General features: G+C 53.6%; 4 non-coding genes and 4 pseudogenes across 4 annotated transcripts; all 8 read right to left on the reverse strand.

The window, feature by feature from the left end:
• Positions 1-3,907: 3,907 nt before the first annotated feature.
• LOC142260976 (U2 spliceosomal RNA) lies at positions 3,908-4,011 on the reverse strand (annotated as a pseudogene).
• Positions 4,012-5,125: 1,114 nt separating this feature from the next.
• On the reverse strand, positions 5,126-5,321 carry LOC142260881 (U2 spliceosomal RNA). Its single transcript, XR_012728733.1, has one exon. It is a non-coding gene; the product is annotated as a U2 spliceosomal RNA (small nuclear RNA).
• Positions 5,322-6,018: 697 nt separating this feature from the next.
• On the reverse strand, positions 6,019-6,160 carry LOC142260999 (U2 spliceosomal RNA; annotated as a pseudogene).
• Positions 6,161-7,274: 1,114 nt separating this feature from the next.
• LOC142260869 (U2 spliceosomal RNA) lies at positions 7,275-7,468 on the reverse strand. Its single transcript, XR_012728723.1, has one exon. It is a non-coding gene; the product is annotated as a U2 spliceosomal RNA (small nuclear RNA).
• A 1,916-nt stretch (positions 7,469-9,384) lies between these two features.
• LOC142260967 (U2 spliceosomal RNA) lies at positions 9,385-9,557 on the reverse strand (annotated as a pseudogene).
• A 1,408-nt stretch (positions 9,558-10,965) lies between these two features.
• Positions 10,966-11,159, reverse strand: LOC142260870 (U2 spliceosomal RNA). Its single transcript, XR_012728724.1, has one exon. It is a non-coding gene; the product is annotated as a U2 spliceosomal RNA (small nuclear RNA).
• Positions 11,160-13,075: 1,916 nt separating this feature from the next.
• LOC142260874 (U2 spliceosomal RNA) lies at positions 13,076-13,271 on the reverse strand. Its single transcript, XR_012728728.1, has one exon. It is a non-coding gene; the product is annotated as a U2 spliceosomal RNA (small nuclear RNA).
• Positions 13,272-20,181: 6,910 nt separating this feature from the next.
• LOC142260851 (U2 spliceosomal RNA) lies at positions 20,182-20,385 on the reverse strand (annotated as a pseudogene).
• Positions 20,386-25,742: the final 5,357 nt, after the last annotated feature.

The raw sequence follows: 25,742 nt of genomic DNA on the forward strand, positions 1-25,742 counted from the left end.
CTGGACGAGGGTGTCGACTGAGCGCCGGTCCGCGCAGAAGACGGTCACGTCGTCCATGTAGAGCGAGCACTTGACCTCGAAGCGTTCTGGTCCTGGTGCGGTGATCCCTCTGATCTCTCCATTCCGCCGGATAGCCTCTGCAAAGAGTTCTATAACACAAACAAAAAGAAGAGGTGACAGAGGACAGCCTTGTCTGACCCCTGAGAGGACCGGGAAGGGGTCAGTCTTCCAGCCGTTCACCAACACCGAGCTGTGAATATCAAAATACATTAGTTGGACATACAAGCAAAACATGTTACCCAAACCTAACCTGTGCAGAGCTTTGCCCAGGAACTCATGGGAAACACGGTCGAAGGCCTTTTCCTGATCCAACGAGATCAGGGCTGCGTGCACCCGGCGGGCTTTGATGTACTCGACCGTGTCCCGCATGAGAGCCAGGCTGTCTGCGATGCGACGTCCGGGGATGCCGCAGGTCTGATCCGGGTGGATGATCCGTCCGATAACAGTCTTCAATCTCGTTGCCATCGTCTTGGCCAGGATCTTGTAGTCGACGTTCAGAAGGGTGATGGGACGCCAATTCTTCAGGTCGCACCTCTCTCCTTTACGCTTGTACAGGATCGTGACCATTCCTTCCCTCAGAGATGGAGGCATTCTGCCCTCCACCACCATCTCCTCATACAGCCCTAACAGGTCCGGACAGATTAGGTCTCCCAGCGCTACATAGAGCTCTGCTGGGAGGCCGTCACTGCCCGGTGTCCTGCCAGAACTAAAGGATTTGGCGGCCGAGAGCAGCTCGTCCACCGTCAGAGGAACATCCATGGCCGCCGCGTCTGCAGGGTCAAGATGGTTAGTGATACCTGACAGGAACTTATCGGCGGCCTCGGGGTCAGTAGTCTTGCGGGCGTAGAGTTCGCTGTAGAAGTCGCTGACGACCTTCATCACGTTCTCTTTCCCGCGTCGCATGTTTCCACTCTCGTCTCGTAGTTCATTCATGGGCGTGTGACCGGCGTGGAGTTTCCTGAAAAAGAACGAGTTACATTTCTCACCCTTCTCCAGGTTCTCCACTTTGGAACGGAAGACAATTCGCTCGGACTCCTCCTCGAAGTGCCTTTTCAGGCTCCTCTTAGTCTCCTCCAGCTCCTCTCTCACGTCCCAGCCGCATCGAAGAAGGTCCTGCAGGGAACGCAGCTCACGCTGGAGTCTCCTGAAGTCCCTCCTCTTCAGACACGCCTGTTGTTGACTCTTTGCCTGAAAGAAGAAACGGAACTCGAGTTTAACGTATTCCCACCAGTCAGAAACAGACTGGAAGCCCGCCTTGTAGGCCCGCCACGTGGAGTAGGCAGCTCTAAGCTCCTCCAGAATCTCACCCTTTTCCAGCAGAGAGCAGTTCAGCTTCCAGGAGCCCGGGCCAATGGGGAAGCCATGGCCCAGCACACCTTGAAAGTGAATGGCTCTGTGGTCAGAGAAGAAGCAGGGGACCATCGAGTGCCCACTCCGCCCAACCGCCCGAGAGGTAAACACAAAGTCAATCCTGGAACGCAGCGAGCCATCGGATCGGCACCATGAATAGTTCACGGATCCGTGTCCGATGGAGCCAACAACGTCCACAAGAGAGGCTTCGGTCACCATCTCAATGAGCAGTTTGGATGTGACGTCCAACTTGGCAGCCGTTCCAGAACTGCGTCCATCCTCCTCAATCGGGCAGTTGAAATCCCCGGCCATCACTACCGTCCTGGCGGTAGCGAGCTGAGGGCGCAGGGCTTGGAGGAGCTCCAGTCGATCGCTCTTCACAGGAGAAGCATACACATTGATGAACCTGACAGGTTCTCCCGCCCAGGTGCCATCCACGAGCAGTAACCTGCCGCAGACGATTTCCTGAACAGAGTCCAATGTGAAGGCGCTTCCCCTGATCAGCACGGCGACCCCCGCGGACCTACAGTCGCCCCCGCCAGACCAGTAGGATGGGCCATGGGTCCACTCCCTGGCCAGATGGTTGAAGGACCTAGAGGAGGGAAGGGAGCATTCCTGCAGGAAAAATACATCACTAGACTGAGTGTTAAGGAACGCAGAAATTGTCTGACGTCGGAACTTGTCTCTGATGCTCCTAACATTAATGGAAAAGATGTTAATGTTAGCAGTCATTGGAGGAAAGAGAAAGTTAGAGCAGGCGGTGTGCCTTAGTTACCACTCCGGTCGGGCGGTTCTTCCTCTTTGGCACCTGCTGGTAAGGGTATCTCCAGCAGACCCTCTTCTGCTAGCTGATCAAGCAGGGATGGTGCCTCAGTGGCTTCCGACTCCTCCATTTCTTCTTCGGCCACAAGGGACTCCACCATCTGCTCCAACACGTCCGGTTCTGGGAGGAGGCCATCCTCCTCTTCCTGGGGTGGGTTAAGGTCCACAATGAACAGCTTGGAAGGTTCTGCGACAGGACTATCTTCCACCTTCCTTTTCCTTTGGCCTGTACCTGAGGAGACAAGAGCTGGAAAATCCTCCTCGGTGAAAAGTGCAAGAGTGCTGAGGCCCTCTGCTCTCATGGTCTGGGGAGGGAGAGTGGGCTTTGGGGGGGGGGTGAGGAGACCAGCTGAGGAGTAGGGAAATGAGGTGGAGGTAGTGGAATCCTCAGTAGGGTTGGCCGGGGGGGGAGGGGTTTGGACAGGGGTGACAGGGGGGGGGACCAGGGAGGGGGCAGCAGTTTTCTTACCCTTCTTTTCCCTGGACTCCGTGGCTGCTGGGGCATCGGCTGGAGCCACGGTCGCCGGGTTCTTGGCCGCCTTGTCCTTGGCCTCTGTGGCCTTGGTCGTAGCTGCCTTGGTCGACGAAGCTGTGACTACCCGATACTGGGTCGCCGCGGCAACCCTTGCCCAGGATTTCTCCCGCTGTGGGCAGTCCTTGTAAAGGTGGTCCGCCTGTCCACATAGGTTGCAAGTCTTCTTCTTTGGGCAGTCCTTGGAGCTGTGTCCTGTCACCCGGCAAACCCTGCAGGCGTCCTCCTTGCAGGTCTTCATCGAATGCCCTTTCCCGCCACATTTCCTGCAGTTGTGTGGCATGTCCGGGTAGTAGATGAGACCAAAGGAGTTTCCCAGAGAGAATGTCGGGGGCAGGTGCTGGAGACCATCCTCGGATGCTGGTTCCCTGTAGAGTCGAACGGTTACTGACCACTTACCCGTCCAGAATCCGTTGCCGTTAAGGATGTGGGATGGCTCCCTCACCACTGTGCAGAGACGTCCCAGGAACGTGGAGATGTCTCTTCCTGGGGTGTGCGGGTTCCGCATGGAGACCGTGATCCTCTTCTCATCCCTCTGTATAGGACAGGATCCTAAAAAAGAATGAAAAGGGGAGTCCGGCATCGCTGCGTTCATCGCCTCCCAGTATCTCCTGCAGGCATTCACCGTGGCAAAGGTTACCAGAAAAATGCCAGTCATGAAGGTCTGGACACTCAGGGTTTCCGCCCTGGAGAAGCCCTGATCCAGAATCATCTTCTTGCAGAACACGTCGCTGGACATGTCCGGCAACCTACCATCCACCGCCTTTAGCTTCAGGGCGACCGTCTGCCGCATCCAAGGCTCCAGGGTTGGAGCCTTTTCAGGCGGCGTCCGGGCTCCCTCCGGCTGGCTGGCGTCGGAGGTAGGGGCCTCTTGAGCCGAAGAAGCCTCTGGATGAGCCTTCCTGGAGGTCCCTGGGTCCTGAGCCTTCCTGGCTGCCTTCTCTGGCTTGCTTGCCATGGCTGGTTCCTGCTTGAGTTCCCGGAGCTGGATCTTGGATTCTTCTCCGGGTGTCTTCTCCCGCTGTGTTCCTCCTCGAAGTTCCTCTGGTCTCCCCAAGTCTTCTCCGAGCCTTCGTCTTCTTGCTTCTTTCTGCCAAGCTCTTCTTCCGTCCGATCTCCCTCTTTCGGTCTCGGCTGGGCTTCGGAGCTTGTCTCCCTGATCGTATCTCGTCAAGTGTAGCTAGCTCAGTTTGTTCTGATAAGAACAGATACTACACTTGATCTTAGCCAAAAGGCCGAGAAGCGATAACCAGAATTGGTTTGGGCCTCGAGTGGCACCCTGGCCTCAGCCGGACACATCTTAGGGAGAGAGAGTGAGAGGGAGACAAACCCACGCCTACAGAAGACATTTTGTCACCCAAGCCAACCCTTGAAAAGGCTGCTTTGCACAGCAAAAACACGAAGAATGGTGCGCTTTGCAGCCGCCGCCCACTGCAATGAATCTGAATAACTCCTCCTTTTGGGCACAAGCACCTCCCCTGCCCCTTGCAGTCTTTCCAATTCATGATACAAAAAGACGGACAGGACAGGTCGCCTGACTTTCCGTCACTGCCACCCTTTGCCATCCTTACCTGTAGAAAGCCCTTTCATCATCCCCAAACCCTAATCTTTTCCCTTCACTTCCCAGCCCCCAAACCCTGCCCTCTGAACCCTTCTCACCCCCCGCATCCCTTGTCCTGTGATCCCCCTACCACCCGGGAAAAAAACGGCTTGACCCCTCCTTCCACTAGCCCACCCTCCTACCCAAAGAGCAATTTCTGCTGTGCAGCTGTCTTTCTAGGCAGCAGCGCTATTGTGATGTCATCGGGGGGCATTGTGACAAGCCGCCAGTGTTCCGTCTCTTCATGTTGTGCACTGTTCAAACGGAAAATACATCAACAGGCAGACCACAGAAAAGCGTACTAACAAAGGTTAGAGGGGGGGCTTTCTCAGAGGGCTTTTTACAGTTTGTCTATTCCCAATTAGCCGGTTTAGTATACTTAATGAAAGTACTAATTCTTTCATAGGTCGCCCATTCTTAGTATTTGACGTTCCTTATATTGCGGTATCAGGCTATGCAGCAGGTTGCAACACACCTGTGGTCACTGCAGCAGCTGACTCCACTTTGTCCAAAAGGGATCTATTCCATTCAATTGCACATGATCTAGATTAGACTGAGAACAAGATACTGCACGGGACATAGCAGAGTTGGTGAAGTTGAGTGGTGATGAGTTTGCTATTTGGATGAATAAAGCAAGTAAAAAGTGAAAAGTGAATGGGCCAAATTGAGGTGCATATGAAGTTGCTTGCTTTCTTTCAATTCGTTAATCGTGCTAATATGAATCAGGTGAATTGAGTTCTGCTTTTGGAAACTGGGTTAAGAAGGGGTGCACCGTTCCTGGAGGTACTGCAATACCAGGTCAATGCGTGGAGTGGACAGAGCAAGCTCTTTTTCCATCTCCCTGTTCTAAAAATCCATTTAATATATGGTCCCCAGATAGGGGACGTATCAGATATTAAACTGATAAGAACAGATTTTTGATTTAATGAAGCTTTCCAAAGCACCGCAAAAATGCATGACCGAAGTCACACCAAAAACAGTGCAAAGGCTAGGATTCGTGTGGACCCCTCCGTGAGAAGAGGATCCCCAAAAATCAACCCCGTCCCTCCGAGCCAGAAGGCCACAGCGAGGGTCAGGGATCTTCGGTGCTCCCCCAAGCCGAAGCCTGGTTGAGCCTTGTTGTTGCTCCCAGCGTCCACCGAGGCATCTTACCCAAGTGGAGTAGGGAGCTACTAGTCGTTGGTTTCGCAGCCGAGACTGCCCGGACCGTCAACCGGTGTTGGTTTCTCAGCCCAAGGCTGACCGGACCTCCAACCGGGTGTTGGTTTCTCAGCCCAAGGCTGACCGGACCTCCAACCGGGTGTTGGTTTCTCAGCCCAAGGCTAACCGGACCTCCAACCGGGTGTTGGTTTCTCAGCCAAAGCTGACCCGGACCTCCAACCGGGTGTTGGTTTCTCAGCCCAAAGCTGACCGGACCTCCGACCGGGATTATAAAAATTTCCCTTCTTAGCCAGAAGGCCGGGATAGGGCAATATGCTTGGAAAGTATGAATAGGCAAGGCGCGGCGTGCGACAGAGTCTGAGGCTTACCAGGGTCCCAACCTAGCAAGTTCAGACTCCCTCCAGGGTGTCCATTCCTGGGGCACATTGCACCATAACCCCCACACTTACTCAGTCTAATAGCCTCGATCCTGGTAGGGCCATGGTTTCCTCTAGATGGATATACTATCCTCCCAAAGTACTAACAAGCGCAACCTTCCAGTGTGCATTGCATCATTGTACTAAGGTGGCCGGAGCCTTAAACCACCTTTTCGAACGATACTACACTTGATCTTAGCCAAAAGGCCGAGAAGCGATAACCAGAATTGGTTTGGGCCTCGAGTGGCACCCTGGCCTCAGCCGGACACATCTTAGGGAGAGAGAGTGAGAGGGAGACAAACCCACGCCTACAGAAGACATTTTGTCACCCAAGCCAACCCTTGAAAAGGCTGCTTTGCACAGCAAAAACACGAAGAATGGTGCGCTTTGCAGCCGCCGCCCACTGCAATGAATCTGAATAACTCCTCCTTTTGGGCACAAGCACCTCCCCTGCCCCTTGCAGTCTTTCCAATTCATGATACAAAAAGACGGACAGGACAGGTCGCCTGACTTTCCGTCACTGCCACCCTTTGCCATCCTTACCTGTAGAAAGCCCTTTCATCATCCCCAAACCCTAATCTTTTCCCTTCACTTCCCAGCCCCCAAACCCTGCCCTCTGAACCCTTCTCACCCCCCGCATCCCTTGTCCTGTGATCCCCCTACCACCCGGGAAAAAAACGGCTTGACCCCTCCTTCCACTAGCCCACCCTCCTACCCAAAGAGCAATTTCTGCTGTGCAGCTGTCTTTCTAGGCAGCAGCGCTATTGTGATGTCATCGGGGGGCATTGTGACAAGCCGCCAGTGTTCCGTCTCTTCATGTTGTGCACTGTTCAAACGGAAAATACATCAACAGGCAGACCACAGAAAAGCGTACTAACAAAGGTTAGAGGGGGGGCTTTCTCAGAGGGCTTTTTACAGTTTGTCTATTCCCAATTAGCCGGTTTAGTATACTTAATGAAAGTACTAATTCTTTCATAGGTCGCCCATTCTTAGTATTTGACGTTCCTTATAATGCGGTATCAGGCTATGCAGCAGGTTGCAACACACCTGTGGTCACTGCAGCAGCTGACTCCACTTTGTCCAAAAGGGATCTATTCCATTCAATTGCACATGATCTAGATTAGACTGAGAACAAGATACTGCACGGGACATAGCAGAGTTGGTGAAGTTGAGTGGTGATGAGTTTGCTATTTGGATGAATAAAGCAAGTAAAAAGTGAAAAGTGAATGGGCCAAATTGAGGTGCATATGAAGTTGCTTGCTTTCTTTCAATTCGTTAATCGTGCTAATATGAATCAGGTGAATTGAGTTCTGCTTTTGGAAACTGGGTTAAGAAGGGGTGCACCGTTCCTGGAGGTACTGCAATACCAGGTCAATGCGTGGAGTGGACAGAGCAAGCTCTTTTTCCATCTCCCTGTTCTAAAAATCCATTTAATATATGGTCCCCAGATAGGGGACGTATCAGATATTAAACTGATAAGAACAGATTTTTTGATTTAATGAAGCTTTCCAAAGCACCACAAAAAATGCATGACCGAAGTCACACCAAAAACAGTGCAAAGGCTAGGATTCGTGTGGACCCCACCGTGAGGAGAGGGTCCCCAAAAATCAACCCCGTCCCTCCGAGCCAGAAGGCCACAGCAAGGGTCAGGGATCTTCGGTGCTCCCCCAAGCCGAAGCCTGGTTGAGCCTTGTCGTTGCTCCGAGCGTCCACCCAGGCATCTTACCCAAGTGGAGTAGAGAGCTACTAGTTGTTGGTTTCGCAGCCGAAACTGCCCGGACCGTCAACCGGTGTTGGTTTCTCAGCCCAAGGCTAACCGGACCTCCAACCGGGTGTTGGTTTCTCAGCCGAAGCTGACCCAGACCTCCAACCGGGTGTTGGTTTCTCAGCCGAAGCTGACCCAGACCTCCAACCGGGTGTTAGTTTCTCAGCCCAAAGCTGACCAGACCTCCGACCGGGATTATAAAAATTTCCCTTCCTAGCCAGAAGGCCGGGATAGGGTAATATGCTCAAAAAGTATGAAAAGGCAAGGTACGGTGTGCTACAGAGCCCAAGGCTTGCCGGGGTCCCAAGCCAGCAAGCTCAGACTCACTCCAGGGTCGTCAGTCCTGGGGCACGTTGTACCATAGCCCCCCACCCTTACTCAGTCTAATAGCCTCGATCCTGGTAGGGCCATGTTTTCCTCTAGATGAATATACTATCCACCCAGAGTACTAGCAAGCGCAACCTTCCAGTGTGCATTGTATCATTGTACTAAGGTGGCCTGGAGCTTAAACCACCTCTTCGAACAACACTACACTTGATCTTAGCCAAAAGGCCGAGAAGCGATAACCAGAATTGGTTTGGGCCTCGAGTGGCACCCTGGCCTCAGCCGGACACATCTTAGGGAGAGAGAGTGAGAGGGAGACAAACCCACGCCTACAGAAGACATTTTGTCACCCAAGCCAACCCTTGAAAAGGCTGCTTTGCACAGCAAAAACACGAAGAATGGTGCGCTTTGCAGCCGCCGCCCACTGCAATGAATCTGAATAACTCCTCCTTTTGGGCACAAGCACCTCCCCTGCCCCTTGCAGTCTTTCCAATTCATGATACAAAAAGACGGACAGGACAGGTCGCCTGACTTTCCGTCACTGCCACCCTTTGCCATCCTTACCTGTAGAAAGCCCTTTCATCATCCCCAAACCCTAATCTTTTCCCTTCACTTCCCAGCCCCCAAACCCTGCCCTCTGAACCCTTCTCACCCCCCGCATCCCTTGTCCTGTGATCCCCCTACCACCCGGGAAAAAAACGGCTTGACCCCTCCTTCCACTAGCCCACCCTACTACCCAAAGAGCAATTTCTGCTGTGCAGCTGTCTTTCTAGGCAGCAGCGCTATTGTGATGTCATCGGGGGGCATTGTGACAAGCCGCCAGTGTTCCGTCTCTTCATGTTGTGCACTGTTCAAACGGAAAATACATCAACAGGCAGACCACAGAAAAGCGTACTAACAAAGGTTAGAGGGGGGGCTTTCTCAGAGGGCTTTTTACAGTTTGTCTATTCCCAATTAGCCGGTTTAGTATACTTAATGAAAGTACTAATTCTTTCATAGGTCGCCCATTCTTAGTATTTGACGTTCCTTATATTGCGGTATCAGGCTATGCAGCAGGTTGCAACACACCTGTGGTCACTGCAGCAGCTGACTCCACTTTGTCCAAAAGGGATCTATTCCATTCAATTGCACATGATCTAGATTAGACTGAGAACAAGATACTGCACGGGACATAGCAGAGTTGGTGAAGTTGAGTGGTGATGAGTTTGCTATTTGGATGAATAAAGCAAGTAAAAAGTGAAAAGTGAATGGGCCAAATTGAGGTGCATATGAAGTTGCTTGCTTTCTTTCAATTCGTTAATCGTGCTAATATGAATCAGGTGAATTGAGTTCTGCTTTTGGAAACTGGGTTAAGAAGGGGTGCACCGTTCCTGGAGGTACTGCAATACCAGGTCAATGCGTGGAGTGGACAGAGCAAGCTCTTTTTCCATCTCCCTGTTCTAAAAATCCATTTAATATATGGTCCCCAGATAGGGGACGTATCAGATATTAAACTGATAAGAACAGATTTTTTTTTAAGTTGGCTATCCCATCAGGGACAATCCGATCATACCAACAGCGGTCCATCGAGTTTGGATGACAAGTCACCCAATATTTACATAATTGCCCGAAGGCACGCCGGTCACCGCACAAAAGCGACAGTGCCGCGAGTGATCGCCCCCCGAGCCCGGGAACCAACCAGCACAAGGGGACGTAAGCACCAGAAGGCGCAACAATCCCCGAGGCCGGCGGTTGTGCAAGCCTGGGCCCCTCCCAGCCAAGACCAAGGAAAACCCAATGAAGGGACTACACTTGATCTTAGCCAAAAGGCCGAGAAGCGATAACCAGAATTGGTTTGGGCCTCGAGTGGCACCCTGGCCTCAGCCGGACACATCTTAGGGAGAGAGAGTGAGAGGGAGACAAACCCACGCCTACAGAAGACATTTTGTCACCCAAGCCAACCCTTGAAAAGGCTGCTTTGCACAGCAAAAACACGAAGAATGGTGCGCTTTGCAGCCGCCGCCCACTGCAATGAATCTGAATAACTCCTCCTTTTGGGCACAAGCACCTCCCCTGCCCCTTGCAGTCTTTCCAATTCATGATACAAAAAGACGGACAGGACAGGTCGCCTGACTTTCCGTCACTGCCACCCTTTGCCATCCTTACCTGTAGAAAGCCCTTTCATCATCCCCAAACCCTAATCTTTTCCCTTCACTTCCCAGCCCCCAAACCCTGCCCTCTGAACCCTTCTCACCCCCCGCATCCCTTGTCCTGTGATCCCCCTACCACCCGGGAAAAAAACGGCTTGACCCCTCCTTCCACTAGCCCACCCTCCTACCCAAAGAGCAATTTCTGCTGTGCAGCTGTCTTTCTAGGCAGCAGCGCTATTGTGATGTCATCGGGGGGCATTGTGACAAGCCGCCAGTGTTCCGTCTCTTCATGTTGTGCACTGTTCAAACGGAAAATACATCAACAGGCAGACCACAGAAAAGCGTACTAACAAAGGTTAGAGGGGGGGCTTTCTCAGAGGGCTTTTTACAGTTTGTCTATTCCCAATTAGCCGGTTTAGTATACTTAATGAAAGTACTAATTCTTTCATAGGTCGCCCATTCTTAGTATTTGACGTTCCTTATATTGCGGTATCAGGCTATGCAGCAGGTTGCAACACACCTGTGGTCACTGCAGCAGCTGACTCCACTTTGTCCAAAAGGGATCTATTCCATTCAATTGCACATGATCTAGATTAGACTGAGAACAAGATACTGCACGGGACATAGCAGAGTTGGTGAAGTTGAGTGGTGATGAGTTTGCTATTTGGATGAATAAAGCAAGTAAAAAGTGAAAAGTGAATGGGCCAAATTGAGGTGCATATGAAGTTGCTTGCTTTCTTTCAATTCGTTAATCGTGCTAATATGAATCAGGTGAATTGAGTTCTGCTTTTGGAAACTGGGTTAAGAAGGGGTGCACCGTTCCTGGAGGTACTGCAATACCAGGTCAATGCGTGGAGTGGACAGAGCAAGCTCTTTTTCCATCTCCCTGTTCTAAAAATCCATTTAATATATGGTCCCCAGATAGGGGACGTATCAGATATTAAACTGATAAGAACAGATTTTTTGATTTAATGAAGCTTTCCAAAGCACCACAAAAAATGCATGACCGAAGTCACACCAAAAACAGTGCAAAGGCTAGGATTCGTGTGGACCCCACCGTGAGGAGAGGGTCCCCAAAAATCAACCCCGTCCCTCCGAGCCAGAAGGCCACAGCAAGGGTCAGGGATCTTCGGTGCTCCCCCAAGCCGAAGCCTGGTTGAGCCTTGTCGTTGCTCCCAGCGTCCACCCAGGCATCTTACCCAAGTGGAGTAGAGAGCTACTAGTTGTTGGTTTCGCAGTCGAAACTGCCCGGACCGTCAACCGGTGTTGGTTTCTCAGCCCAAGGCTAACCGGACCTCCAACCGGGTGTTGGTTTCTCAGCCGAAGCTGACCCAGACCTCCAACCGGGTGTTGGTTTCTCAGCCGAAGCTGACCCAGACCTCCAACCGGGTGTTAGTTTCTCAGCCCAAAGCTGACCAGACCTCCGACCGGGATTGTAAAAATTTCCCTTCCTAGCCAGAAGGCCGGGATAGGGTAATATGCTCAAAAAGTATGAAAAGGCAAGGTACGGTGTGCTACAGAGCCCAAGGCTTGCCGGGGTCCCAAGCCAGCAAGCTCAGACTCACTCCAGGGTCGTCAGTCCTGGGGCACGTTGTACCATAGCCCCCCACCCTTACTCAGTCTAATAGCCTCGATCCTGGTAGGGCCATGTTTTCCTCTAGATGAATATACTATCCACCCAGAGTACTAGCAAGCGCAACCTTCCAGTGTGCATTGTATCATTGTACTAAGGTGGCCTGGAGCTTAAACCACCTCTTCGAACAACACTACACTTGATCTTAGCCAAAAGGCCGAGAAGCGATAACCAGAATTGGTTTGGGCCTCGAGTGGCACCCTGGCCTCAGCCGGACACATCTTAGGGAGAGAGAGTGAGAGGGAGACAAACCCACGCCTACAGAAGACATTTTGTCACCCAAGCCAACCCTTGAAAAGGCTGCTTTGCACAGCAAAAACACGAAGAATGGTGCGCTTTGCAGCCGCCGCCCACTGCAATGAATCTGAATAACTCCTCCTTTTGGGCACAAGCACCTCCCCTGCCCCTTGCAGTCTTTCCAATTCATGATACAAAAAGACGGACAGGACAGGTCGCCTGACTTTCCGTCACTGCCACCCTTTGCCATCCTTACCTGTAGAAAGCCCTTTCATCATCCCCAAACCCTAATCTTTTCCCTTCACTTCCCAGCCCCCAAACCCTGCCCTCTGAACCCTTCTCACCCCCCGCATCCCTTGTCCTGTGATCCCCCTACCACCCGGGAAAAAAACGGCTTGACCCCTCCTTCCACTAGCCCACCCTCCTACCCAAAGAGCAATTTCTGCTGTGCAGCTGTCTTTCTAGGCAGCAGCGCTATTGTGATGTCATCGGGGGGCATTGTGACAAGCCGCCAGTGTTCCGTCTCTTCATGTTGTGCACTGTTCAAACGGAAAATACATCAACAGGCAGACCACAGAAAAGCGTACTAACAAAGGTTAGAGGGGGGGCTTTCTCAGAGGGCTTTTTACAGTTTGTCTATTCCCAATTAGCCGGTTTAGTATACTTAATGAAAGTACTAATTCTTTCATAGGTCGCCCATTCTTAGTATTTGACGTTCCTTATATTGCGGTATCAGGCTATGCAGCAGGTTGCAACACACCTGTGGTCACTGCAGCAGCTGACTCCACTTTGTCCAAAAGGGATCTATTCCATTCAATTGCACATGATCTAGATTAGACTGAGAACAAGATACTGCACGGGACATAGCAGAGTTGGTGAAGTTGAGTGGTGATGAGTTTGCTATTTGGATGAATAAAGCAAGTAAAAAGTGAAAAGTGAATGGGCCAAAATGAGGTGCATATGAAGTTGCTTGCTTTCTTTCAATTCGTTAATCGTGCTAATATGAATCAGGTGAATTGAGTTCTGCTTTTGGAAACTGGGTTAAGAAGGGGTGCACCGTTCCTGGAGGTACTGCAATACCAGGTCAATGCGTGGAGTGGACAGAGCAAGCTCTTTTTCCATCTCCCTGTTCTAAAAATCCATTTAATATATGGTCCCCAGATAGGGGACGTATCAGATATTAAACTGATAAGAACAGATTTTGATTTAATGAAGCTTTCCAAAGCACCACAAAAAATGCATGACCGAAGTCACACCAAAAACAGTGCAAAGGCTAGGATTCGTGTGGACCCCACCGTGAGGAGAGGGTCCCCAAAAATCAACCCCGTCCCTCCGAGCCAGAAGGCCACAGCAAGGGTCAGGGATCTTCGGTGCTCCCCCAAGCCGAAGCCTGGTTGAGCCTTGTCGTTGCTCCCAGCGTCCACCCAGGCATCTTACCCAAGTGGAGTAGAGAGCTACTAGTTGTTGGTTTCGCAGCCGAAACTGCCCGGACCGTCAACCGGTGTTGGTTTCTCAGCCCAAGGCTAACCGGACCTCCAACCGGGTGTTGGTTTCTCAGCCGAAGCTGACCCAGACCTCCAACCGGGTGTTGGTTTCTCAGCCGAAGCTGACCCAGACCTCCAACCGGGTGTTAGTTTCTCAGCCCAAAGCTGACCAGACCTCCGACCGGGATTATAAAAATTTCCCTTCCTAGCCAGAAGGCCGGGATAGGATAATATGCTCAAAAAGTATGAAAAGGCAAGGTACGGTGTGCTACAGAGCCCAAGGCTTGCCGGGGTCCCAAGCCAGCAAGCTCAGACTCACTCCAGGGTCGTCAGTCCTGGGGCACGTTGTACCATAGCCCCCCACCCTTACTCAGTCTAATAGCCTCGATCCTGGTAGGGCCATGTTTTCCTCTAGATGAATATACTATCCACCCAGAGTACTAGCAAGCGCAACCTTCCAGTGTGCATTGTATCATTGTACTAAGGTGGCCTGGAGCTTAAACCACCTCTTCGAACAACACTACACTTGATCTTAGCCAAAAGGCCGAGAAGCGATAACCAGAATTGGTTTGGGCCTCGAGTGGCACCCTGGCCTCAGCCGGACACATCTTAGGGAGAGAGAGTGAGAGGGAGACAAACCCACGCCTACAGAAGACATTTTGTCACCCAAGCCAACCCTTGAAAAGGCTGCTTTGCACAGCAAAAACACGAAGAATGGTGCGCTTTGCAGCCGCCGCCCACTGCAATGAATCTGAATAACTCCTCCTTTTGGGCACAAGTGTGAAGCCCCGCAGGTGTTGTGTCGGTTCATACCTTCAGGGACTCCACTCGGCTGGTGCTGGTCACAGGTAGGAATCTTCTATGTTGAATGTCGTGACGCCACTCTCAGTATTGCGGTCAGTGGGGACCGCCACTGCAGGTTAGGGGTTGCCTGGGGCTGATGGTAGGTGCAGTTGGATGTAGTAGCCTCCTGAGAGTGAGGCAAGCCCCAGGGCCCTGTGTAAAGCTGTAGTACCACAAGTCGCAGAATGACCACACAGGCAGGATGTCTTTTAGGGTTTTTACTCACATTTGATGGCAGGGTGAGTGACCCGGGCGTAGCTGGGATGAACCAGGTGGAACCAGGTATCCTTCAGGCTGACTTTATGAGGGTGACTACTGACTCGCCTTCCTTAGCCCTTGGTGGTTTGGGGTAACCCCGACTTTGAGTCCCTATGGGGGTCACCCAGGGAAGATGCTCCAAGCCTCTCTCCCCTTCTTGTTTTGCCGTGTGCTTGTTCCCTGGACCAGGCCACTCCAGCCTCTTGCCTCCTATGACCTATGGGCCCTAACTTGTGGTTACGTGGCTGCGGCTTTTGTAGTGTTGTGGTGTGGGCTGTAAGAGCCCCACACCGGCAGGTTTAGCAGGGAAAGGTGAATCTATCCTCGCTTCGGGATCTGCCGCCCGGTTGGGCCTGGTGCTCTCTAGCAGTCTCCTTACTTCCCACTCCGTGCACTCTCTAGCTGAAGCTGGCTTTCAGGCAGCACTCCTAGTTGACCGTTCTCCCCCGTCTGTAGCCACTGCGCGGACGCTGTCAGATTGCACAGCACCAGGGGTCTGCTCCTCACTCGAGCTCCCTGGACTCTACACTGAACTGGCTCACTGCCCCTCCTCTCCTGTTCTTGCCTACGCCACCTAGCAACCAGACTCTCTTACCACACCCCTTGAGAGGAGATGGAGGCTCTACCCCCTCCACTATTCCGGTGAAGGTGAAGGCTTGCCCCCTCCTGGGATCCCCAGGGGTCCTCTCATGGGTACATGTGTGAGACCTGGTCACTATGCGCCTGTGTTCCACACCCCTGTCAGCCTTCTGGATTACCTGTATTGTACTGTCCCCAGCATGGGTGCAGTACTCAGTGGTGCCTGACCAGGTCAGGGGCGCCACATTCCCCCTTAGTTATCACCAGCACGTCCTCGGGCTGCAAGACAACATTTTAAAATGCATAAAACATTAAAACATGGTAAAACATTTTAAGATCACCAGGTATCAGACATCACCACCCTCCACCCACAAGTCCGTTAACCCACCCAAAACCCTTTTACGTTGGCCGCGCCTTCAGCCACTTCCGGCAGGATGTAGAGGCGGCTTACATGGGCTGGTGGTTTCAGGGTATACCTGGCCTGGTGGATCCGCGCCTTCAGCCTCTTCTGGCAGGATGTAGAGGCGGCCTCCACAGTTGGTGCTGACCAGGTACCCTCTTTGTGATGGAGAGCCAGGCCCCATAAACAGGCATGCTCTCTGGTCGCAGGTGAGCCAAGGCCCTATATACGGACGGGCCCCCTCTGGTTGCAGACGAGCCAAGCCCCTAAACAGGCTGGCTCTGGTGGTGGTGCCACTGGTGTAACTATTTACACTGCGAGAGTTTGTGGCTATAGCCAGTTCATAGCCTTAAGGTTTATGGTTTTCTCACAATAGTTTTTGTGGGCACATGCTTAAACAATAACGTTGCAACTTTTCAACTTGTCAAACTGGTCAAAACTTCAACTGGTAACTTCTTTCTTTACTTTACTCCTCTGTACCAGGGCTTTGGCCTGTAGGGCTATGGCACCTGCTGCTTTCTTGCTCCTTGTCATCCTCTGAGGTAGTTTCATCTGTAGGCTCTTTGTCCTTTCTTTCTAGATCTTCATCTGTTTCTACCTCTGGTTCTTCATCTCTGTCTTCTCTTTCTTGTCTTTCTTGTCTTTCTTGTAGCATGGGATGGCTGTAAGGTTTGCTGGGACATAGCGCTACGTCCAGGGCATACAATCCTCTTTCGCCTTGATGCATGGTGAACTGGACTGAGTCTCCCATCTTTAGATTTCTGCCAGGGTGTCCTCTAGGCAGATGAGCGCTTACATCTCTCCTGTTAACAAATATCCCCTCCTTGATGCCAGGGGCTACAATGAATCCATAACCACTTCTCAGATTGAAATCTTCCACTACGCCATAACACAGGGGTCCTCTGGCCTGGGCTTTGGACCTTCTTAGGCACCTTTTCTCCTCCAGGTCTCTGACCGTGACTTCTCTCTGCTCTGGGGATTGTGGTGCTGGAGGATACTTGGCTCTGCTGCGCCGTGTCTTGCGGGCTGGATTCATGCCTGTGGGCTCCCAGGTGAGGTCTTTGGGTTGATCTTCATCTGCTGACGGTGTCAAGTCTTCCTCCTCCCAGCGGGAATAGGGCAGCATCTCCGGCTCTGAGTAGGGGTCTGCTGCGGTTGGCGTCGGAGTCAGCCCTTCTGCTTCCTGGCCTCCTCTCCCCCTTAGTTCTTCTTGGCACTCCGGCGGTGGCAGCGCCGGGGAGGGATGTTCTTCGGCAGGCCCAGGTGGGGGACTCTTTGGCGCGGCTGCAGGGGTTGCTTGAATCTCTTTGGAGGTGCGTGGAGGGCGCAGGTACAGATCCACCAACCACTGGGGAAACTTGGCCTCCATGTCAGCCTTCAGCCGCCAGTAGTCACACTCCTCTCCTACCATGGGCTTCCTGTCAGGGGCCTCTGTGGACTGGGGAGCGGTGTCAGCTCTGGCCTTGCAGGCCGGGGTAAATGATTCATCTGTCTTGTCTTGGCGGGCCGCGCCCTGTATGGCGGCGGCCTGGTCTTGGCGGGCCGCGCCTGGCATGGCGGCGGCCTGGTCTTGGCGGGCCGCGCCCTGTATGGCGGCGGCCTGGTCTTGGCGGGCCGCGCCCTGTATGGCGGCGGCCTGGTTCAGCGTTGCTGTTGCGGTGGGCTCTATGCAGGCTGAGCCGGGCGTCGCTGCAGTGATCGGAGCTTGGCGGGCCGCACCCGGCGGGGCTGCGGCCTGGTTCAGCATATCACTTGCGGCGCGGACGAGCGTCGCTGCTGCGTTGGGGTCTTGGCGGACCGGGTTCAGCAGGGTGGCAGCCTGGGTCAGCGTCACACCTGCAGCACGGATGAGCACTGCCGTGGTAGTCGGAGCCCTGCGGGACAGGCGGGGCATCGCCGCAGCGGCCTGGATTTGGCGGGCCGCATCTAGCGTGGCTGCGGCCTGGTCCAGCGGCGCCGCGCCGGGTGCCTCTTCTGGGACCGCGGGCGTAGCAGCAGGGGTCGGGGCACTGGCGCTGGCCGGGGCATCACTCGACTCACCCATTGTTGGTAGCTCTGGGGTCTGAGTTGTCGCCACCCGGTCTGGTAGGCGTCGCGCGGCTCCCTCCTCATAGGTCCGGACCGCTGCAGCCATTTCTAGGAGCTCCTTGCGTCCCTCATAGAGCTGTCGCTGTATCCTGGCCTCCAGCTGGTTACAGAAGATGGCAAGCTCCCGGCACCACCAGGCAGCAGAGCCTGGTTCTGGGTATCCGCGCCTGGACTCCATTTTCTTTCTCTGCAGCAGCAGGCTTGTGGCTTCTCCTCTTCTCCGCCGTTTCTCGACGCTTCCGCTCTCTTCAGCAGCAAGGTCAGAACTCTGCAGGGGATCTCTGGGTAGCCACACCTCTTCGTGGGCGGTAACTTCTTCCAGCGCGGGCTGCTGTTGTTTTTCAGCGCGCTTTTCATGGTGGCAATATGGCGGCGCTTCCAATTTTTCAAGCGGACCGCCCAGGCACATGGTCACCTGTCTGAACAGGTCTAGTCCTTATCCTGTTCGTGACGCCAGATTTGAAGCCCCGCAGGTGTTGTGTCGGTTCATACCTTCAGGGACTCCACTCGGCTGGTGCTGGTCACAGGTAGGAATCTTCTATGTTGAATGTCGTGACGCCACTCTCAGTATTGCGGTCAGTGGGGACCGCCACTGCAGGTTAGGGGTTGCCTGGGGCTGATGGTAGGTGCAGTTGGATGTAGTAGCCTCCTGAGAGTGAGGCAAGCCCCAGGGCCCTGTGTAAAGCTGTAGTACCACAAGTCGCAGAATGACCACACAGGCAGGATGTCTTTTAGGGTTTTTACTCACATTTGATGGCAGGGTGAGTGACCCGGGCGTAGCTGGGATGAACCAGGTGGAACCAGGTATCCTTCAGGCTGACTTTATGAGGGTGACTACTGACTCGCCTTCCTTAGCCCTTGGTGGTTTGGGGTAACCCCGACTTTGAGTCCCTATGGGGGTCACCCAGGGAAGATGCTCCAAGCCTCTCTCCCCTTCTTGTTTTGCCGTGTGCTTGTTCCCTGGACCAGGCCACTCCAGCCTCTTGCCTCCTATGACCTATGGGCCCTAACTTGTGGTTACGTGGCTGCGGCTTTTGTAGTGTTGTGGTGTGGGCTGTAAGAGCCCCACACCGGCAGGTTTAGCAGGGAAAGGTGAATCTATCCTCGCTTCGGGATCTGCCGCCCGGTTGGGCCTGGTGCTCTCTAGCAGTCTCCTTACTTCCCACTCCGTGCACTCTCTAGCTGAAGCTGGCTTTCAGGCAGCACTCCTAGTTGACCGTTCTCCCCCGTCTGTAGCCACTGCGCGGACGCTGTCAGATTGCACAGCACCAGGGGTCTGCTCCTCACTCGAGCTCCCTGGACTCTACACTGAACTGGCTCACTGCCCCTCCTCTCCTGTTCTTGCCTACGCCACCTAGCAACCAGACTCTCTTACCACACCCCTTGAGAGGAGATGGAGGCTCTACCCCCTCCACTATTCCGGTGAAGGTGAAGGCTTGCCCCCTCCTGGGATCCCCAGGGGTCCTCTCATGGGTACATGTGTGAGACCTGGTCACTATGCGCCTGTGTTCCACACCCCTGTCAGCCTTCTGGATTACCTGTATTGTACTGTCCCCAGCATGGGTGCAGTACTCAGTGGTGCCTGACCAGGTCAGGGGCGCCACACAAGCACCTCCCCTGCCCCTTGCAGTCTTTCCAATTCATGATACAAAAAGACGGACAGGACAGGTCGCCTGACTTTCCGTCACTGCCACCCTTTGCCATCCTTACCTGTAGAAAGCCCTTTCATCATCCCCAAACCCTAATCTTTTCCCTTCACTTCCCAGCCCCCAAACCCTGCCCTCTGAACCCTTCTCACCCCCCGCATCCCTTGTCCTGTGATCCCCCTACCACCCAGGAAAAAAACGGCTTGACCCCTCCTTCCACTAGCCCACCCTCCTACCCAAAGAGCAATTTCTGCTGTGCAGCTGTCTTTCTAGGCAGCAGCGCTATTGTGATGTCATCGGGGGGCATTGTGACAAGCCGCCAGTGTTCCGTCTCTTCATGTTGTGCACTGTTCAAACGGAAAATACATCAACAGGCAGACCACAGAAAAGCGTACTAACAAAGGTTAGAGGGGGGGCTTTCTCAGAGGGCTTTTTACAGTTTGTCTATTCCCAATTAGCCGGTTTAGTATACTTAATGAAAGTACTAATTCTTTCATAGGTCGCCCATTCTTAGTATTTGACGTTCCTTATATTGCGGTATCAGGCTATGCAGCAGGTTGCAACACACCTGTGGTCACTGCAGCAGCTGACTCCACTTTGTCCAAAAGGGATCTATTCCATTCAATTGCACATGATCTAGATTAGACTGAGAACAAGATACTGCACGGGACATAGCAGAGTTGGTGAAGTTGAGTGGTGATGAGTTTGCTATTTGGATGAATAAAGCAAGTAAAAAGTGAAAAGTGAATGGGCCAAATTGAGGTGCATATGAAGTTGCTTGCTTTCTTTCAATTCGTTAATCGTGCTAATATGAATCAGGTGAATTGAGTTCTGCTTTTGGAAACTGGGTTAAGAAGGGGTGCACCGTTCCTGGAGGTACTGCAATACCAGGTCAATGCGTGGAGTGGACAGAGCAAGCTCTTTTTCCATCTCCCTGTTCTAAAAATCCATTTAATATATGGTCCCCAGATAGGGGACGTATCAGATATTAAACTGATAAGAACAGATTTTTGATTTAACAGCATCTTTATTATCATGCACTACTCACAAAAAGGTAACAAACCGTGTACAGTGCCGCAGCCCCGTACACACAGAAATATACAATCCTTCTTACATAGCCATAGAGTACGACGCACTAAACTATACATCACGCTCCTATGCTTATCCAGAACACTCAAGCTGAAAGAAAAAGTTAGACAATAAATAACGACGAACCGGCGATTGGGGGATGGGGGTAGGGGAAAAGGGGGATAGGGTGGGGAAATCACAGGCCCGAAGCTTTATTGAAAGACGCACATAACGGGAAAAGGAGGGAGGGGGCATGGAAGAGGTCTAAACCTCCTCCTCGGCGCTGTCGTCCGGACTGTCCATGATGGAATAGTCTCTGAGCAGGCTGTGGATCAGCCTGCGGCAATCCTGGATAGACATCCTCTCCCTCTTCAAGATGAGCCGGTTCCTGGCGACCCAAATAGCGTCCTTAAAGCAGTTCATAAGGCGCCAAGCCTCCTGGATGGCTCCAACGGTGTGAGTCCCAGGGAAGAGTCCATAAAGTACGGAATGGTACGATAGGCTCCCTCTGGGGACGGAGTTCCTCAGGTCATCCTCCAGGGCAACCAACAGGCGCTGTGCGAAACGGCAGTCCCAAAAGGCGTGCAGCGATGTTTCCTCCACGAAGGGGCACCTTGGGCAGTACCGGGTTTTGCACAGGTTCCGGGCGTGCATGAATGACCGGACGGGCAGTCCGCCCTGTATCGCCATCCATGACAAGTCCTTGTGCCCGTTGGTCAATCCAGCCGATGACACGTTTGTCCAAACAGTCTCCAGTGTGTCGTGATGAAGTCCTGGAATGTTCTCCATTTCGTCCTTGGCTCTGATGAGTTTGTGGATAGTCTTTGGCTTCCACAAATCAGGCTTGAGTCCCTCCAGTTGGTGTTCCCTCACAAACCGAACCACGTCTCCGTAGAACCATGGCGCCGTCCAGTTGTAGGGGAAGGAGCTGTCCCACTTGTCCCAGCCTAACCGTCTCCAAAGGGGGAGCAGGAAGAAGCGAGACATGGACCCACCCGCGGAACCTCTCTTGACTCGCAGAGTTCGGCGAACGCAGTCACATACGAAGGAGGATCGCAGGAGGGTGGGGATATCGGGTACGCCCTTCCCACCCTTGCGAGGATCCTTGTACATGATGCTCCGCTTTACTCTGTCCATCTTGGATCCCCAGACAAAACGAAACACCGTCCTGGTAATGGCCCTGCACACGGTGGCAAGGGGGGGCCAGGCCTGGGCCGTGTACTGCAGCACGGGCAGTACCTCGTTACGCAGGACCAGTGCTTTGCCCTCACAGGTGAGGCGTCTGAGGCTCCACAGGCCGATCCGTTGGGTGATCTTGGTCAAGCGTTCCTCCCAGGACTTGAGGGCTGCTCCTTCCTTCCCGAACCAGACTCCAAGAACCTTGATGAAATCCGGCTGGATGCTGAAAGGGAAGGGGGCGGAAGAGGCCGGCTGCCAGTCCCCGAAGAGCATGGCTTCCGACTTCCCGCAGTTGACTTTGGCTCCCGAAGCCCGTCCGAAGGTCTCACAGGTCTGGACGAGGGTGTCGACTGAGCGCCGGTCCGCGCAGAAGACGGTCACGTCGTCCATGTAGAGCGAGCACTTGACCTCGAAGCGTTCTGGTCCTGGTGCGGTGATCCCTCTGATCTCTCCATTCCGCCGGATAGCCTCTGCAAAGAGTTCTATAACACAAACAAAAAGAAGAGGTGACAGAGGACAGCCTTGTCTGACCCCTGAGAGGACCGGGAAGGGGTCAGTCTTCCAGCCGTTTACCAACACCGAGCTGTGAATATCAAAATACATTAGTTGGACATACAAACAAAACATGTTACCCAAACCTAACCTGTGCAGAGCTTTGCCCAGGAACTCATGGGAAACACGGTCGAAGGCCTTTTCCTGATCCAACGAGATCAGGGCTGCGTGCACCCGGCGGGCTTTGATGTACTCGACCGTGTCCCGCATGAGAGCCAGGCTGTCTGCGATGCGACGTCCGGGGATGCCGCAGGTCTGATCCGGGTGGATGATCCGTCCGATAACCGTCTTCAGTCTCGTTGCCATCGTCTTGGCCAGGATCTTGTAGTCGACATTCAGAAGGGTGATGGGACGCCAATTTTTCAGGTCGCACCTCTCTCCTTTACGCTTGTACAGGATCGTGACCATTCCTTCCCTCAGAGATGGAGGCATTCTGCCCTCCACCACCATCTCCTCATACAGCCCTAACGGGTCCGGACAGATTAGGTCTCCCAGCGCTACATAGAGCTCTGCTGGGAGGCCGTCACTGCCCGGTGTCCTGCCAGAACTAAAGGATTTGGCGGCCGAGAGCAGCTCGTCCACCGTCAGAGGAACGTCCATGGCCGCCGCGTCTGCAGGGTCAAGATGGTTAGTGATACCTGACAGGAACTTATCGGCGGCCTCGGGGTCAGTAGTCTTGCGGGCGTAGAGTTCGCTGTAGAAGTCGCTGACGACCTTCATCACATTCTCTTTCCCGCGTCGTATGTTTCCACTCTCGTCTTGTAGTTCATTCATGGGCGTGTGACCGGCGTGGAGTTTCCTGAAAAAGAACGAGTTACATTTCTCACCCTTCTCCAGGTTCTCCACTTTGGAACGGAAGACAATTCGCTCGGACTCCTCCTCGAAGTGCCTTTTCAGGCTCCTCTTAGTCTCCTCCAGCTCCTCTCTCACGTCCCAGCCGCATCGAAGAAGGTCCTGCAGGGAACGCAGCTCACGCTGGAGTCTCCTGAAGTCCCTCCTCTTCAGACACGCCTGTTGTTGACTCTTTGCCTGAAAGAAGAAACGGAACTCGAGTTTAACGTATTCCCACCAGTCAGAAACAGACTGGAAGCCCGCCTTGTAGGCCCGCCACGTGGAGTAGGCAGCTCTAAGCTCCTCCAGAATCTCACCCTTTTCCAGCAGAGAGCAGTTCAGCTTCCAGGAGCCCGGGCCAATGGGGAAGCCATGGCCCAGCACACCTTGAAAGTGAATGGCTCTGTGGTCAGAGAAGAAGCAGGGGACCATCGAGTGCCCACTCCGCCCAACCGCCCGAGAGGTAAACACAAAGTCAATCCTGGAACGCAGCGAGCCATCGGATCGGCACCATGAATAGTTCACGGATCCGTGTCCGATGGGGCCAACAACGTCCACAAGAGAGGCTTCGGTCACCATCTCAATGAGCAGTTTGGATGTGACGTCCAACTTGGCAGCCGTTCCAGAACTGCGTCCATCCTCCTCAATCGGGCAGTTGAAATCCCCGGCCATCACTACCGTCCTGGCGGTAGCGAGCTGAGGTCGCAGGGCTTGGAGGAGCTCCAGTCGATCGCTCTTCACAGGAGAAGCATACACATTGATGAACCTGACAGGTTCTCCCGCCCAGGTGCCATCCACGAGCAGTAACCTGCCGCAGACGATTTCCTGAACAGAGTCCAATGTGAAGGCGCTTCCCCTGATCAGCACGGCGACCCCCGCGGACCTACAGTCGCCCCCGCCAGACCAGTAGGATGGGCCATGGGTCCACTCCCTGGCCAGATGGTTGAAGGACCTAGAGGAGGGAAGGGAGCATTCCTGCAGGAAAAATACATCACTAGACTGAGTGTTAAGGAACGCAAAAATTGTCTGACGTCGGAACTTGTCTCTGATGCTCCTAACATTAATGGAAAAGATGTTAATGTTAGCAGTCATTGGAGGAAAGAGAAAGTTAGAGCAGGCGGTGTGCCTTAGTTACCACTCCGGTCGGGCGGTTCTTCCTCTTTGGCACCTGCTGGTAAGGGTATCTCCAGCAGACCCTCTTCTTCTAGCTGATCGAGCAGGGATGGTGCCTCAGTGGCTTCCGACTCCTCCATTTCTTCTTCGGCCACAAGGGACTCCACCATCTGCTCCAACACGTCCGGTTCTGGGAGGAGGCCATCCTCCTCTTCCTGGGGTGGATTGGGGTCCACAATGAACAGCTTGGAAGGTTCTGCGACAGGACTATCTTCCACCTTCCTTTTCCTTTGGCCTGTACCTGAGGAGACAAGAGCTGGAAAATCCTCCTCGGTGAAAAGTGCAAGAGTGCTGAGGCCCTCTGCTCTCATGGTCTGGGGAGGGAGAGTGGGCTTTGGGGGGGGGGTGAGGAGACCAACTGAGGAGTAGGGAAATGAGGTGGAGGTAGTGGAATCCTCAGTAGGGTTGGCCGGGGGGGGAGGGGTTTGGACAGGGGTGACAGGGGGGGGGACCAGGGAGGGGGCAACAGTTTTCTTACCCTTCTTTTCCCTGGACTCCGTGGCTGCTGGGGCATCGGCTGGAGCCACGGTCGCTGGGTTCTTGGCCGCCTTGTCCTTGGCCTCTGTGGCCTTGGTCGTAGCTGCCTTGGTCGACGAAGCTGTGACTACCCGATACTGGGTCGCCGCGGCAACCCTTGCCCAGGATTTCTCCCGCTGTGGGCAGTCCTTGTAAAGGTGGTCCGCCTGTCCACATAGGTTGCAAGTCTTCTTCTTTGGGCAGTCCTTGGAGCTGTGTCCTGTCACCCGGCAAACCCTGCAGGCGTCCTCCTTGCAGGTCTTCATCGAATGCCCTTTCCCGCCACATTTCCTGCAGTTGTGTGGCATGTCCGGGTAGTAGATGAGACCAAAGGAGTTTCCCAGAGAGAATGTCGGGGGCAGGTGCTGGAGACCATCCTCGGATGCTGGTTCCCTGTAGAGTCGAACGGTTACTGACCACTTACCCGTCCAGAATCCGTTGCCGTTAAGGATGTGGGATGGCTCCCTCACCACTGTGCAGAGACGTCCCAGGAACGTGGAGATGTCTCTTCCTGGGGTGTGCGGGTTCCGCATGGAGACCGTGATCCTCTTCTCATCCCTCTGTATAGGACAGGATCCTAAAAAAGAATGAAAAGGGGAGTCCGGCATCGCTGCGTTCATCGCCTCCCAGTATCTCCTGCAGGCATTCACCGTGGCAAAGGTTACCAGAAAAATGCCAGTCATGAAGGTCTGGACACTCAGGGTTTCCGCCCTGGAGAAGCCCTGATCCAGAATCATCTTCTTGCAGAACACGTCGCTGGACATGTCCGGCAACCTACCATCCACCGCCTTCAGCTTCAGGGCGACCGTCTGCCGCATCCAAGGCTCCAGGGTTGGAGCCTTTTCAGGCGGCGTCCGGGCTCCCTCCGGCCGGCTGGCGTCGGAGGTAGGGGCCTCTTGGGCCGAAGAAGCCTCTGGATGAGCCTTCCTGGAGGTCCCTGGGTCCTGAGCCTTCTTGGCTGCCTTCTCTGGCTTGCTTGCCATGGCTGGTTCCTGCTTGAGTTCCCGGAGCTGGATCTTGGATTCTTCTCCGGGTGTCTTCTCCCGCTGTGTTCCTCCTCGAAGTTCCTCTGGTCTCCCCAAGTCTTCTCCGAGCC

Source organism: Anomaloglossus baeobatrachus, unplaced genomic scaffold, assembly GCF_048569485.1.
Source record: "Anomaloglossus baeobatrachus isolate aAnoBae1 unplaced genomic scaffold, aAnoBae1.hap1 Scaffold_201, whole genome shotgun sequence".
In the NCBI taxonomy this organism is placed as follows: domain Eukaryota; kingdom Metazoa; phylum Chordata; class Amphibia; order Anura; family Aromobatidae; genus Anomaloglossus; species Anomaloglossus baeobatrachus.